Here is a 15,585-nt window from a genome sequence, read left to right as displayed (position 1 = left end):
AGCCAGCCCCTGACACTGGGCATCCAGAGGCCATCAGAAAAGAGGCTGTCTGCCTGGTTGGCCACCTATGACAAAGAGCAGGGTGGGGAAGTATGGGTCCTGCGGGGGACAGGAAAGTGGCAGGAATTCGAAGGGAATGGCATTATTTCCACTTCACAGAGTTGAAATAAATGTCTAACAGTAAAATAAACATGAATACAATTTATATGAGTTCAGGATCGTAGTCCCTTATTTGAAACCCTATGGGCCCGATGCATTCTGGAATTGAGAGTATTTTTACTCTCGTGAACTACATGTTATATAACGCCCCCAGCAGGGTTGAGGGCAGCACTCTGTAACAAAATATGTTCATATGTCTGCAGCAAAAGGCATGAATATTTACTCTGAGTGAGACAAAGAAATATAAATAATTTATCATTAGTTCAAGTCAAGTTTTGTTACCAAATTTCTTTTTTGAACTGTCGATAAGAAATTATTAATTAGTAGTTAAATTTTTCCTGGTGACTCAGTAATAAAGAATCTGCTGCCAATGCAGGAAATGTGTGTTCGATCCCTGGGTTGGGAAGGTCCCTGGAGGTGGAAATAGCAACCCACTCCAGTACTCTTGCCTGGGAAATCCCATGGACAGAGGAGCCTGGGGTACTACTATCCATGGGGTTGCAAAACAGTTGGACATGACTGAGCAACTGAACAAGTTAAATTTTCAGAAGTCATCCTAGAGGTTGTAGTATTTTATTGTCATTATTATGAATGCTGATTTTTTTTAATAGTCTTTCTTTTACTGCAGAGTTTTATATACATACACATACACACACACATATATATATACATATATATTGTGTGGATTCTAGAAAAATGGAAATTTACCTTATATAGGTTTTTTTTCAAATTATTAATCAAAAAATAGAAAAGAAGGGCAATTCACTTTACAAGAGTCTCTGTCCTGGAAATGATTCATAGCAGGATTCCTTTAAATAGCAAGCATGCTGGTCATTACAATTTGGCTTTGGGCAAAAAGTGAAGGGCACAGGGCTCTTCCTTAGTGGCCTTGAAGTCTCTGTCAAGGCGGGAGCCCTACAGTGAGGAGAGCAGCGTAACCCCCTGGAAGGCTGGTGCTCCCTAGAGTGCCCGGGTTAGCAGAACGAGGAATCGTATCTTGGAATTCTTGAGGATCTTCTGTGGTGATTTTGCTGGCAGGCATTCCTGGTCTCTGAAGCTATGGAAACCACAATTCTCAGAACGACTAACAGGAAACCTCACCCACTAACAGAGGAAGCGGAGGAAGGAAGGAAAGATGGCAGAGCCGGGAGAGGGTCAGTATATGAAACAATAAGCAAAGTCACACATTTGGAGACAGTGTCTACATGGTCAGAGGAAGCACTCCCATCTGCACCTTCCTCACTGCTCCCCCAAATGCTCTCCTGAGTGCTGGCCTGGAATCTCAGGCCATTCGTGCTCAGGGCTCCCTCTCTCTGGAATGGCTCCTCGCCCTTCTCCTCATCATCTCTAGTGCCACTGCCTGTTTATCACCATCCTTGATGACTTTCAAAGCCAAAGTTCAACTCTTTTACAAGAAAGTCATCGCTGCCTTGTCTCTATGTTGGCTGCCCACAAAGTGATTTAGACATTCCTCATCATCTCACCATATCATACCTTGTATTAGAGGACTTGTCTTATTCCCTTGCCAAAATTAAAGACTTTGTTCATTTACTACTTTTATCTGTATTGATTCATCAATCATTTTTCAAAACCTATTCGGTCTAGGTGTGGTGCTCGACTTTGGGATTTGAAGACACATGAGATGAGTTCCTGCATGCCAGAAATTACAATCTAGTGGGAGAAGACAGGCAATGTGACAATAGAGTGGTCTGGGAGCACAGAAGAGGGACAGGTCACCCAGCTTGTGGGAGGCGGTCAGGGAAGCCTGCAACCTCTCACTCAGCCTAGTGAGAGGGAGACTAATGAATGGTGGGGACGGGTGTTCCTGGCAGAGAGACTAGCATGGCACAGGGCCAAAGGCTTGAGGACTGGAATATTTTCCAAGAACCACACATAACTGAGCATAGCTGGTATGTGGGAGTCAGGCGGGAGGATGTGGTGGGGAAAGGACTGGGGAAAGGTGGAGCTGGACAAGATCTTGATAAGATCTTGGAGGACCTCATTCATCTTGCTATGCAATTTAGACAGTTCAGTCCATAGAGCCATCACCCACACAGTGATGCTGGGGTCAGGTTATGATTACTTGGGGTCCTAGGTTGAATCCTCACAGAAGCAGGTTCTGAGACAAGGGTTCAAGGGCCAGCAGGTTCACTGGGAGATGATCCCAAGAGGGACTGTTAGAGGGTCGGCAAAGTGGGCAGGGAGAGGGATGACAGCCAACACAGGGAGCACCAACCAGCAGTTACCGCCCTGAGCACTTCGGCTCAGACCCTTGGACAGCTGAAAAACGTGCTTCAGAGTTATTTCACCCCAGGGGCGAGGACGTCAGGGGATTGTCCTCCGTCATTGCTGGAGAGCGGCTCCCAGGGGCTTTGATTCCCGACACTGTGGCTCCGAGTGAGTGGGAGTCACAGCAGAGCCTGCAGCCTGAGAAGCTGGCAGGCAGAGGCACGAGCGTGCAAAGCTGCTGCTGTCGGGACTTTAGTGATGAGGGCTGGGCAGGGGGCGAGAATCTGAGCCCTCTGGTTATTAAGATAGAATGATCTGGAGAAACAAGGCGAGTTTAGTAGTCAGGCAGGGAAGAGAAAGCACACCCAAGGGGTAAAATGCAGAGAACTGCATGAAGGGACGATCGGGCAGAGGTGTGGGCCGGTCAGGCTGGTGTCCCTGGGCAGCCAGTGAGCCCTCGCGTACCCTAAGTGGGACCCCGGCCTACTCGCCGTTCCGCGGGACAACTCTGAGGCTCGTGGACACTGTTTTCAAAGGTCTGAACCCAGTAGCTCATCAGTGCTCCCTGCCTCGCTGCCTTCCCTTTCCCGGCTCACCTCCCCACTCGCCTAAAAGTCCTTAACCCAAGAGCGTTCTTTGGAGAGAAGGGAGAGCTGGAGCACAGGGAAAGTGGTTGTCTGAGGGCAGGGTGGTCTTACCTAGAAAACTGCAACTCCGCCAAGGGACAGCTTGTTAGACTGGGAGCTGAAGGCAGGAGCTCCCTCATCCCTTCACTTGCCCAGTCCACCAGCCAGAGAGCCAGGAAGCCCCAGCAACCTGGTGGGTCCCAAAGGAAGGGTTTCCGGGGCACAGAGCAGGGAGGGAACAGGGAGGGTGAGACAAATAGAGGATGTCCAGAACACCTGTCTCCCACCAGGATGTAGTCTGTAACTTCCACTGTTCACATTGATGTCTGTGCTGCTGGAAACCTCATCATTTCATGACACAGCTTTATCCAACAATGCCTTATACTTGTGAGCTCCTTACAGCTGCAGTTACTTTACGTTGAACTCAGACTTCTTTGTCTCAAAATAACGGGGCCAACTGGACAGAGCAGATATCAATACCCATTCCCTACTGAGCCAAAAGCCTAAATCTATTATGCTTCAATGTCCAGGGTTCACTCCAGTACACTATGTCTTCCCAGAAAGTAAGGTTATTGGTGCTCAGCAATGACTACATTCAGAGTGTTTATCAAACACTTTTATAATTGTTTATTTGGTGTTTAGAATCATTAACCAAACTTCCTGATCCTTGGTTCCTGGAGGTTGCTTTTAGCTTCAAATATCAGTTTAATGGGCTTCTCTGGTGGCTCAGCTATAAAGAATCTGCCTGCAATGCAGGAGACACAGAGACTTGGGTTTGATCCCCAGGTCTGGAAGCTCCCCTGCGGGAGGAAATGGAACCCACTCCAGTATTCTTGCTGGGAAATCCCATGGACAGAGAAGCCTGGCAGGCTACAGTCCCTACAGTCCAAAAAAGTCAAACATGACTGAGTGACTAAACAACAGCAGAATCATCAGTTTAATAATAATCTCAAATTAGATGTGAGCTAAGGTAGTTTTAAGGATGGGACATTTGCTGCTGCTGCTGCTGCAAATTCACTTCAGTCGTGTCCGACCCTGTGCGACCCCAGAGACCGCAGCCCACCAGGCTCCCCCGTCCCTGGGATTCTCCAGGCAAGAACACTGGAGTGGGCTGCCATTTCCTTCTCCAATGCATGAAAGTGAAAAGTGAAAGTGAAGTCGTTCAGTCGTGTCTGACCCTCAGCGACCCCATGGACTGCAGCCTTCCAGGCTCCTCCGTCCATGGGATTCTCCAGGCAAGAACACTGCAGTGGGGTGCCATTGCCCTCCCACACGCCCCCAAATTCATGTGTTGAAATTTTAACCCCTAAGGAGATGGTATGAGGAGGTGGGGCTTCTGGGACGTGATTAGGTCATAAGCATGAGCCCTCAGGAATGGGATTACTGCTACTGCTAAGTCACTTCAGTCGTGTCCGACTCTGTGCGACCCCATGGACTGCAGCCTACCAGGCTCCTCCGTCCATGGGATTTTCCAGGCAAGAGTACTGGCGTGGGGTGCCATTGCCTTCTCCACAGGAATGGGATTAGTGCCCTTATAAGTGTCTGAAGAGACTGGAGTTCTCCCTTCTGTCCTGTGAAAATATACCAGGAAGCAGGCTCATGCCAGACAGCCAACCTGCTGGTACCTTGATCATGAACTTCCCAGCCTCCAGAACTGTGAGGAACAAATTTCTGCTATTATGAAGCCACCTGGTTTGTGGAATTCTGTTATAGAGGCCAAAATGGATTAAGACAGTGGGTATATCATGTCTCTTGAACTGTGGAATTTCATGTAAAATCTACTTAGGCAGAGGGAGCTGATGGAACTATAAGCTGAGTGCCTACCATGTGCCAGGCAACTTGTAAATGTCATCACTTTACAGGTGGAGAAACTAGGGCCCAGAGAGACAAAGTAACCTGCTCAAGGTTCCATATCTAGTGAGGGCAGAGCCAGGAATGAAATCTATGTCTCCCTCACTCCAAATTCGGTATTCTTTTATGTTTCAATACAGGTTTCTAGTGGATTATCACTGAAAAAAGTTGATACTAGCTATTTTTAGAAACACAGCAAACAAGGTAAGGCCTCTGAGGAATCACTCTTGGGTCCTCAATGATAGCATGATATGCTTCTTCCAAAGATGTGTCCTTCAGCTCTGCTATCAGCAGTGGCTCTGGGGCCAGACCACCATCATCACACTCTAGCTTGTCACTTGTCCTTTATTTTCTGTGTAACTTTGGATAAGATTTTCAACGTCTCTGTGCTCCAGTTTCTCCATCACCAAAGCAGGGTTCATAAGAGTCCTTACCCCTATGGGGTGTAATAACAGTTAAATAGAGTGCATGGTGCCTGGGTATGATTAACTGTTATTATTTTTTATTAATCTCCATTGTTCTATCAACCTGAGATAGTCCATAACCATCTCACCCTGTGACCTGGCCTCAAGAATGTAAAAGTTGACCTTAAAAGGCCAACAATCTATGATCCAGAGAGAGAAAAACCCACTGGGCTGTGTGCGCTTGTGTCCTGTGTGAACTGATGATGTCCCACCACGGACAGGAGAAGGCATGGACTCACCCTGCAAACCGCACATGGAGGGGTGGGCGGTTCTCATCAGAAACGTATTTTGGTCTGTGGTTTTTGCCGAGCCATTTTTGTCTTTGCCAAATGACCCCCTTGGGAAAATGAGGCAGCTCAGTTTATATAAATAGCCGAGATTCAAGAGAGGAAGTGAGACGTTTCCCAGGAGAGAGCAGAGCAGTGTTTGTGGGATCCCAGAGTCAGGCTCAGTACCTGGCACTCAGGGGTACTCAATCGATGTCGCTGAACCAATGGATGGGTTTTAACTACTTTTGTTGTGGAAGACCTTTCTCCCGCCTTGGACAGGGGCCATTGTCTTGATGGCAGGTGGTGGCTTAGTTTATGCTGGGCTAACCTTGGCTGAAGCAGGGCAGTTACTGGTCTCCCCACTCCAAGCCGAATGTGGGAAGGACTCTGGGTCCCCAGCTCTATATCCCAAAAGGACTGCCAACAGCCTGCAGAGCTCCCTGGTAATGTTACAGGGAAAAGAAAAGAGTAGCCTTTGCTTTCTCTTGGGAGTCAGTGTACCAGGGGAATCTGAACAGTGAGTCTTTGAATTACTCTCTCTCTCTGTCAGCAGTTGCCATCAGTCGTAATCATTGCCTGGATCTGCCATGCTGCTGCTGCTAAGTTGCCTCAGTCGTGTCCGACTCTGTGCGACCCCTTAGACGGCAGCCCACCAGGCTCCCCCGTCCCTGGGATTCTCCAGGCAAGAACACTGGAGTGGACTGCCATTTCCTTCTCCAATGCATGAAAGTGAAAAGTGAAAGTGAAGTCACTGCCATAACAAAGCACAATTTTGGGGCTTAAAGCAACAGAAATTACTCTCACAATTCTAGAAGATAGATAGAAGTCTGAAATCCAGCAGGAATAATCCTTCCGGGCCTTGTCCTAGTTCTGACGTTTGCCAGCAGTCTCTGGTGTTCCTTGGCTTCAAGTTGTGTCAGTCCGGTTTCTGCCTCTGTCACCACATGGCTTTCTCCGTCTATGTCAGTGCCTATATGCCTCTTCACGTGGCCTCTTAGGAGGACACCAGTCATCGGCTTTAGGGCCCGCCCTAACCCAGTATGATCTCACCTGGTTGCATCTGCAAAGACTGTTTCCAAATAAGGTCACTTTCTGAGGTTCTGCATGAACATGAATTTTGGGGTATATTATTCAACCCAGTAGAGATGTCTTTATGCCAGACACGCTGTTAGTTGCCCCGAATATTAAGATGAGTAAGACCTCCTCATAATCTTATAGTCTGCAGAAGAAGTTGGCACATAAATAAATTATTGTAATTCAGTGAGAGAAATATAAGCTCACATCTTACATTTATTGAGCAGTTACTAAGTGCCTGGCACTATTTCAAACAATATACAGTTTCCACTGAGGAGTGAATAAGGAACATGTAAGATATGTAATCGCTTATTTCTATAAAACATTATACTATTTAACTTATTTATATAAAATATAGTATACATGTGTATAGTATTGTGTATGTGCTCAATATTATTGAGCCATAAAAAAGAAGGGAATCCTGTCATTTGTGACAACCTGAATGGACCTTAAGAGCATTATGCTGAGTGAAATCAGTCAGAGAAAGACAAATATCATATGATCTCACTTCTATGCGGAATCTAAAAAATAGTACACATGAACTTACTGACAAGACAGAAACAGACTCACACAGAAAACAAACTTATGGTTACCAAAGGACAAGTGGGGAGAGGGCTCAACAGGGAGTTTGACATTAACATTCAGTTCAGCTCAGTCGCTCAGTCATGTCCAACTCTTTGCAACCCCATGGACTGTAGCACACTAGACTTCTCTGTTCATCACCAACTCCTGGAGCTTGCTCAGACTCGTGTCCATGGAGTCGGTGATGCCATCTAACCATCTCATCCTCTGTTATCCCCTTCTCCTCCTGCCCTCAATCTTTCCCAGCATCAGGGTCTTTTCCAATGAGTCATTTCTTCGAATCAGGTGGCCAAAATATTGGAGCTTCAGCATCAGTCCTTCCAATGAATATTCAGGACTAATTTCCTTTAGGGTAGACTGTTTCAATCTCCTTGAAGTCCAAGGGACTCTCAAGAGTCTTCTCCAACACCACAGTTCAAAAGCATCAATTCTTTGGTGCTCAGCTTTCTTTATAGTCCAACCCTCACATCCATACATGATTGCCGGAAAAAGCATAGCTTTGACTAGATGGACTTCCCCTGTGGCTCAGCTGGTAAAGAATCCACCTGCAATGCAGGAGACCTGTATTCTGGCCTAGAGAATCCCACGGGCTATACAGTCCATGAGGTCACAGTCAGACACGACTGAGCAACTTTCACTTCACTAACAGATGTTCACTACTATATATAAAACAGATAAACAAGGATTTATCTATTATACAAAGCACAGGGAACTATATTCAGTATCTTGTAATAAACTACAATAGAATTGAAATTTTAAAAGAATATAGATATATACCTATATATGTATAATTGAATCACTTTACTCCACACCTGAAACTAACACAATATTATAAATCGATTATACGTTAATAAAAATAAATAAATACAGGAAACAGGTGGGTGGTCACCAGCAATGGGAGATGGGAAAGTGGAGGAAATGAGTGAAAGTGGTCAAAAGGAATGAAAGTCTAGCTATAAAATAAATAGGTTATGTGTAGGGATGACTATAGTTAACAATGTGTGTGTGCTCAGTCTTGTCCAACTCAAATTGGAGTCTCCTGGTCTCCTTGCTTTGGCAGGCAGATTCTTTACCCTGAGCCACCTGGGAAGCCCATAGTTAACAATGAGTATGTGTGAGTGAAAGCTGAATTGAAATGAGGACCCCTGGGTTGAGAATCCTGCTGGCATCCACTGTAGGGGCTGGGGCCACTTCTGTGTGAGGTCATGAGACCCTGGTCTCCAAACCTGGTTACCTATAGAGCATATTCAAAATACAGATCCCTGGGCCTTTTCTCTGTTAAACCGAATCTTCATATACGGGGGTGCCAGGAACCTGTAGTTTCCTACGCCTCGTCTAGAGTGAAGTAATAATAGCTTACTTTTATTAAGCACTTCCTCTGAACCAGCACTTTGCATTCCTGTTTTTTTTCAACTCACAGGAGTTCTATGAGATAGGTACTTTCCTCTCCAGCTGTTAACAGGTGCAAACAGCAGGGTTACGAGCTCCTCAGTAATTCTCCCAGAGTCTCATGGCAAGTCCAGTGAAGCATCTGTGGGCTGCGAAGCTGGACCACATGACCTCTGACTGTACCTTGATTTGTTTAATCTCCTAAATCTTCACGCCCTCTTTCTTTCTACCAACGGGGTTTCTCTGTGGTCTATGGTTGACTGCAGAAAAGCAGTCTTAGGCCTCTTGTCTTGAGTCTATGTTAGAATGCTTCAACTGTCCACAGATCTCCTCTCTGAGTAAATATTTAAATCAGGTTTAAATTTTTCCTCTTCAACCTTTCTAAATAAAAATAAATCTTGCCCTCTGGACTGTGTCTACTGCTTCCCGTTTATTTAAGAGCTCCGTTTATCGCACACAGCATGAGCACAAGTGAAGCGGATGGCTGAGCTCAAGGAAGGGGAGAGCGGCCCCCAAACCTGAGCTGACCTCTGCTGCAGCAGCTCAGGCCACGCCCGTCTCCGTTGTGCCTGGTCGTCATGGTGATTAGAGCCAGCACCCCTCTTAGTGGACCAAGGTTGAGAGGTGGCTTTCCTGCTCTTTCATGATGCTCTACTCTAGCTGAAGTCTACCAGCTCTCCAAGAGAAAGGCTGGGGAAGAGTCAGGTTGCATGCAATACCCACGATCTGCTGTCAGAGATTACCAGTTATTAACTTTTTAATAATGCAGAAAAATGCAGCTAGCTACTTGCTTCCCGTGCCTCCCATCTCAAGTTAGATATGTGGGTCCTCCCAGACAAGCCCACTGAAAGAGAAATTGAGCCTGGCTATTGAATTCCATCTGAATTCATTAGAATCCGTTGAATTCCAGAAAATTTCACATTTCCTAACTTAACTTCCCCCTACCCTTTATTTATAATGTAGTTGCATTTTACTGAGGGCATGCAGGCAGAAAAATGAGTGTTCAGAAGGCCTTGCAAAATAAAAAATGAGAGAGACATTTCCATCTCTTTTCCCCAACCATCCTCTCTTCACTGTTCTGCCAGAAGCCCCTCCAGCTTGCCAAGAGCCACCCAGGAACAGATTTCCTCTCTAATCTGCCGCATCTGTTCACCCACTCCCACTCCCTGTTAATCCCTCCAAATGCACCGTTTGCCACAAATGGGCCGGAGACAACTGGGAGCAGGACTGCGGGGCTGATTCACATGGCTCTCCAGCCACAATCGCATCTGTTCTGTTTCTTTCGGAAACGCAGAGAGGCAGCCACCTTCACCACCACCCCTGCCAAGGGACACTGGATAGCTCTCTTAAGTCATGGGGCCAGATCCAAACTCCCAGGCTGTAAAGCCAAGCCTTTGTCATTTATATGTTTATGTTCATTGATTTCATGCTAATGACTTGGTTATATTTATCTGGGAATGGTTCCGATTCAAGTCATGGGAAAGTCAGGAGCCTTGGGTGGTATTTATGGTTCAGTATTTGCCTTGCTGTGGGGCCCTGGCTCAGGAAATAATCCTCTCTGAGCCTGCATTTCTCCACATTGAAAACAGGGAGAAGCCTTCCATGCCACAGCTGTTGATCAGGTGCATTGAAATCTGCTGGTACAAGATGAATCTTTATTTTACCAGATAATTCCTGTGATTTATTTTCTTCTTTATCCACCCTTCTCCTTTTTAGTTGTACTGTAGCATCCCCAATGCATCTTTGGTACCCTAGGCAACGTGTATAGACAACTTAGGACATACTTGTTATTTACTGTGTGTATGTCCTTCCAATTCATGTACTGAAGTCCCAGCTTTGAGTGTGATGGCATTAGGAGGTGGAGTCTTTGGGAGGTAATTAGGGCTAAATGAGGGTGCTTACCAGGAACTGAATCTCTTGATCCCTTGGTCTTGGACTTCAGCCTTTAGGACTGTGAGAAGTCAATGTCTGATGATTAAGCCACCCAATCTATGGCACTTTGTTATAGCAGCCCTAGCTGACTGAGATATTATCCTTTCACTATTGTATCCATGTTCATATAATCATCTGTAAATATCCATGTACACTAACACAGGTGCACGTTTGTTTACCATTGTTTTATTATTTTCATATTTTTCTATATCTTACCTTTTTAAAAAAACTTCAAAACCCAGTGGGATCTCTTTTAATTCACCTGCTTTATCTTCAATTTATTATTTTTAATGGCCATATACAACTTTATGGAGTGACAGAACTATAATTTATTCAACTATTCCCATATGGATGATATTCACTTTGTTTCCAGTTTTTGGTTTATTTTTTACCAGTGTTTACAATGCAGTCCACTTTTGTGTAAATACATCCTTAGGTTTGGAAGCTTTCATTCCTAAGAGATAGATTTCTGGGTAGGATTTCTGAGTCAAAGATGTATGTATTTTTAATCATGAACAGATGTTGTCATAATGTTTTCCCAGAAGACAACATTAATACATATTTACAACCAGAAATGTACAAAAGTCTCCACAGCCCCTTTAGCAATATGGATTGTTGGTCTCTAATTTTTCTACCTGACCCAAGTAAATTGATGTCTCTTTGTGATTTTATTCACAAAGAGATCTTTGTGTTCTCTTTGCTTGCATGCGAGTATGAGCCTCTTTTCACTATTTGTTTGGCCACCTGAAATTGCTTTTTTGTGAATTTCCTATTCATATCCTTGGCTTAATTTTCTGTTGTGGTGTTCATCCCTGTTTTATTTATTTGTTTTGTAAGAGTTCTTTGTATATTATAGCCATTTACCCTCTGATCTCTGGGTTGCCAGCCCTCCCCTGCTCCCCAATTTAGTGTTTATCTGTTGACTTAGTTCATGGTGTCTTTTCCAAATGTTTCTCATTTTCATTTTATCTAGTATATGTATAAGTCCTTTAAGGCTTCTGGGTTTCCAGTCTTGATTAAAAATCCTTCACCCACCCTAGATTTTGCTTGTGATGATCTAGTATTATTTATCCTATTTTTTACTTTTGGGTCTTTAATCCACCCATAATTTATTTTTGCATGTGGGTAAAAGAGGGGTTCATTTTTATTTTCTTCTGGCTGGAGAGTCAGTTGTTTTAGCATCCTTATTTAATACCTAATCTTTCCCTCCTGGATTGAAAAATCACTTTTAAAAGCAGCTTTTTGAGGTATAATTCACACACCATAAAATTCACCCATCATTAAGTCACTTTTAGTATATTTAGTGTGTTATTAGCGTTTGGCAACAATCACCACAATCCAGTTTTAGAATATTTCCATCACCTCAACATGTTTTTTATGCCTGTTTACCCTCCAGCCTAGGCAACCACAGGTCTGCTTTTTGTGTTTATAAATTTGCCTTTTTGATCAGTGAAATCTCACTTTTGTCCTACCTGTGTCTGTAAATATATGGTTAAATCCATTCAGGACCCTGTTTTATTCCATTGATTCATTTGTCTATCCTTCAAGCCAGTAGAAATATAAGCAAAGGATATGAAGAGTTTTGAAAAGAAAACACAACTGTCTTTTAAAAGATGCTCAGTTCAGTTCAGTTCAGTCGCTAATCGCTAAGTCGTGTCCGACTCTTTGCGACCCCATGAATCACAGCACGCCAGGCCTCCCTGTCCATCACCAACTCCCAGAGTTCACTCAGACTCACATCCATCGAGTCGGTGATGCCATCCAGCCATCTCATCCTCGGTCGTCCCCTTCTCCTCCTGTCCCCAATCCCTCCCAGCATCAGAGTCTTTTCCAATGAGTCAACTCTTCGCATGAGGTGGCCAAAGTACTGGAGTTTCAGCTTTAGCATCATTCCTTCCAAAGAAATCCCAGGGCTGATCTCCTTCAGAATGGACTGGTTGGATCTCCTTGTAGTCCAAGGGACTCTGAAGAGTCTTCTCAAACACCACAGTTCAAAAGCATCAATTCATCTGTGCTCAGCTTTCTCACAGTCCAACTCTCGCATCTTACTCAATTAAAAAAAAAAATACATACTATGCCAAGATACTGTTTTCTACTTCTTAAGTTGGCAATAATTCAAAAGCTTGCCAACCCTCTGTGCTGGTGATGCTATGGGCAAACAAATTCTTACTCATTTCTGGTTAAGAGCATAACCCCTTGGCATAATCCCTTTGTCAGGCAACTTGGCAATATGTCAAATGCATATTCCTGGCAGTTGTGCTTTGGGGAAGTTATTCTACAGATACATTTTCTTTAAGGAGAAAAGGTGTGCATACACACACACAGGCACGCTTTGCAACCCTGTTTTTAGTAACAAAATATTAGAAGCAACCTCAACTTTTAATAGTAGCTGCTACTGCTGCTGCTAAGTCTCTTCAGTAGTGTCCGATTCTGTGCAACCCTGTAGACGGCAGCCCACCAGCTCCCCTGTCCCTGGGATTCTCCAGGCAAGAACACTGGAGTGGGTTGCCATTTCCTTCTCCAATGCATGAAAGTGAAAAGTGAAAGTGAAGTCGCTCAGTCATGTCCGACCCTCAGCGACCCCATGTTCTGCACCCTACCAGTCTCCTCCATCCATGGGATTTTCCAGGCAAGAGTACTGGAGTGGGGTGCCATTGAGGAATAGTTACATAGTTATGATATATTCATACGAGAGAACATGAAGCAGCTATATAGTAAAGAATGTGCATGCATGCTTAGTTGTGTTTGACTCTTTGCAACCCCACGGACTGTAGCTCGCAAAGCTCCTCTGTCCATGAGATTTTCCCAGCAAGTATACTGGAGTGGGTTATCATTTCCTCCTCCAGGAGATCTTCCTGACCCAGGGATCAAACCTGAGTCTGTGCTTTGGCGGGCAGATTCTGTACTACTGAACCACCTGGAAAGCTCATATAGTAAAGAACAGAAAGGCTCTTTTTATACTACAAATACCTTGGAGTCTTAGTAAACAAAAAAACACGATTCAGAATGAATAATATGCAACTCTTTATGCAAAAAATGTGGAATAAAACAAGATTCTTTATTTGCTTCTGCTTATACATATACAACCTGGAGAAGGGAATAGCTACCCACTGCAGTATTCTGGCCTGGAGAATTCCATGGATTGTATAGTCCATGGGGTCACAGGGAGCTGGACACGACTGAGCGACTTTCGCTATACATATACAAGGAAATTCTGGAAGATATGGTGGGGGTTGAGGTGGACCTGGGCAGGGATGGGAAAAAATTTTTCACTGTATTATTTTCCTCTAATTTTAATGTCAAATTTTGCCTATTCAAAATTTTCTCTTAGCTATTCTAAGGCACTTATCTTTCTGTACAAATTTTAAGATAATTTTAGCCAATTCTCATCTTCCCAACACTGCTGGCATTTCAATTGTAATCACATTAGATTTATATCTTAATTTTGAGAGACTGGATTTCTAAATTATGTTGTCTTCTCAGCCAAGACTATGAAATATTTTTCTATTTGTTAAGATTTTGCCTTAGATATTTTGATTTATGGTTGTGTCTTCTTATCAGATTTATTTCTAGAAAAGTTTTGACTTCATTGTGAATGAAACATTTTTCCCCATTTTGCTTTTCAAGTGTTTATTGCTTGAAGAGAGAATACATTCATTCTTTTATTAATTCCTGTAATATTTTATAAGATTATCTTGGGTCTTCTAGATATATAACCATATCATCACCAAAGATCATTTAGACTCTTTCAACATTTACATCAGTTATTTCATACTCTTGTCTCAATGTGCTTGTTAGAACCCCAAGGCATTGTTAAATAATAATGATGATGGTTTTACTTACAAATTCCTAGTTTTCTTTTTTCTTAATTATTTTAATTGGAGGACAATTACTTTACAATATTGTGATGATTTTGCCATACATCAACGTGAATTTGCCACAGGTATACATGTGTCCCCCCCCATGCTGAACCCCCCTCCCACCTCCTTCCTCACCCCTTCCCTCCGGGTTGTCCCAGAGCACTGATTTTGGGTGCCCTGCTTCTTGCATTGAACTTGCACGGGTCATCTATTTTACATATGGTAATATACATGTTTCAGTGCTATTCTCTCAAATCACCCCACCCTTGCCTTCTCCCACTGAGAAGTCTGTTCTTTACGCCAGGTTTCTAGTTTTAATGGAAATAGTTTCAGCACTTCACGTTTAGGTTAATATTAGGTTGAATCATTCACAGGTTTTGTTTTATAGGTCTAAAAGTGTTAAAAATTAGTTATTTCACATGATTCAATATAAATATTTGCTCTTGATTTCCATACCTCTTTTACCTAGCTTTTAAAAAAAATGGCTGCTAAATTTTATCAAATGTGCTTTGGCACTCTTGGTAGGGTCCTGTGATTTTTCTGTTTTAATACTGTGGTAGCCTGTTGCATTGGTAACCCCAATGAATACCCTTCCCAATGTTCCCAGCCCTGTGTAGTTCTGCATGCGGCTTCAGCCAATTGGACATTAGCAAGCATGCTGCAGTTAGAGCTTGATAAGCACTTGCACAATGGAATTGGTCCTCTTGAGAACTCCCCCTTAGAAGCCAGGCACTATGCTATAATAAAGCTGAGACTAAATTACTGTGTGATGAGTGTCCATGCTCCAGGCCCAGCTTAACTCCCAAAGACAATCACACGAGGCCCTCAACAGCTCCATGGGAAACAGAACCACCCCTCTGAGCCCAAACTACAGAATCACAAGCAACACTACATTGTTATTTATTTAAGCCACAGGTTTTGAAGTTATTTGTTAAGTATTAATAGATAATTGGGAAAATATAGTAATGAATTATGTTGATAGATTTTCTGATACTACACTAGCCTTGAATTATTGGAATAAAACCTCAGGTCATGAGGCTGTTATTCTTCTGATTCCCTGCTGGATTATATTGACTGATTTGTTTCCAAGTTTTGCATGTAAGTTTAATTGATTAATTTTATCTTGTAATACTAGAGAACTTTTTACCTT

General features: G+C 43.5%; 1 long non-coding RNA gene across 1 annotated transcript in view; it reads left to right on the top strand.

The window, feature by feature from the left end:
* LOC132659940 (uncharacterized) overlaps window positions 1–15,585 on the top strand; it is a 69,958-nt gene that overhangs the window by 27,267 nt on the left and 27,106 nt on the right. The window lies entirely within an intron of this gene.

Source organism: Ovis aries, chromosome 6 (assembly GCF_016772045.2).
Source record: "Ovis aries strain OAR_USU_Benz2616 breed Rambouillet chromosome 6, ARS-UI_Ramb_v3.0, whole genome shotgun sequence".
Classification (NCBI taxonomy): domain Eukaryota; kingdom Metazoa; phylum Chordata; class Mammalia; order Artiodactyla; family Bovidae; genus Ovis; species Ovis aries.
Note: the sequence above shows the minus strand (reverse complement) of the source record. Positions and strands in the feature narration are given on the sequence as shown.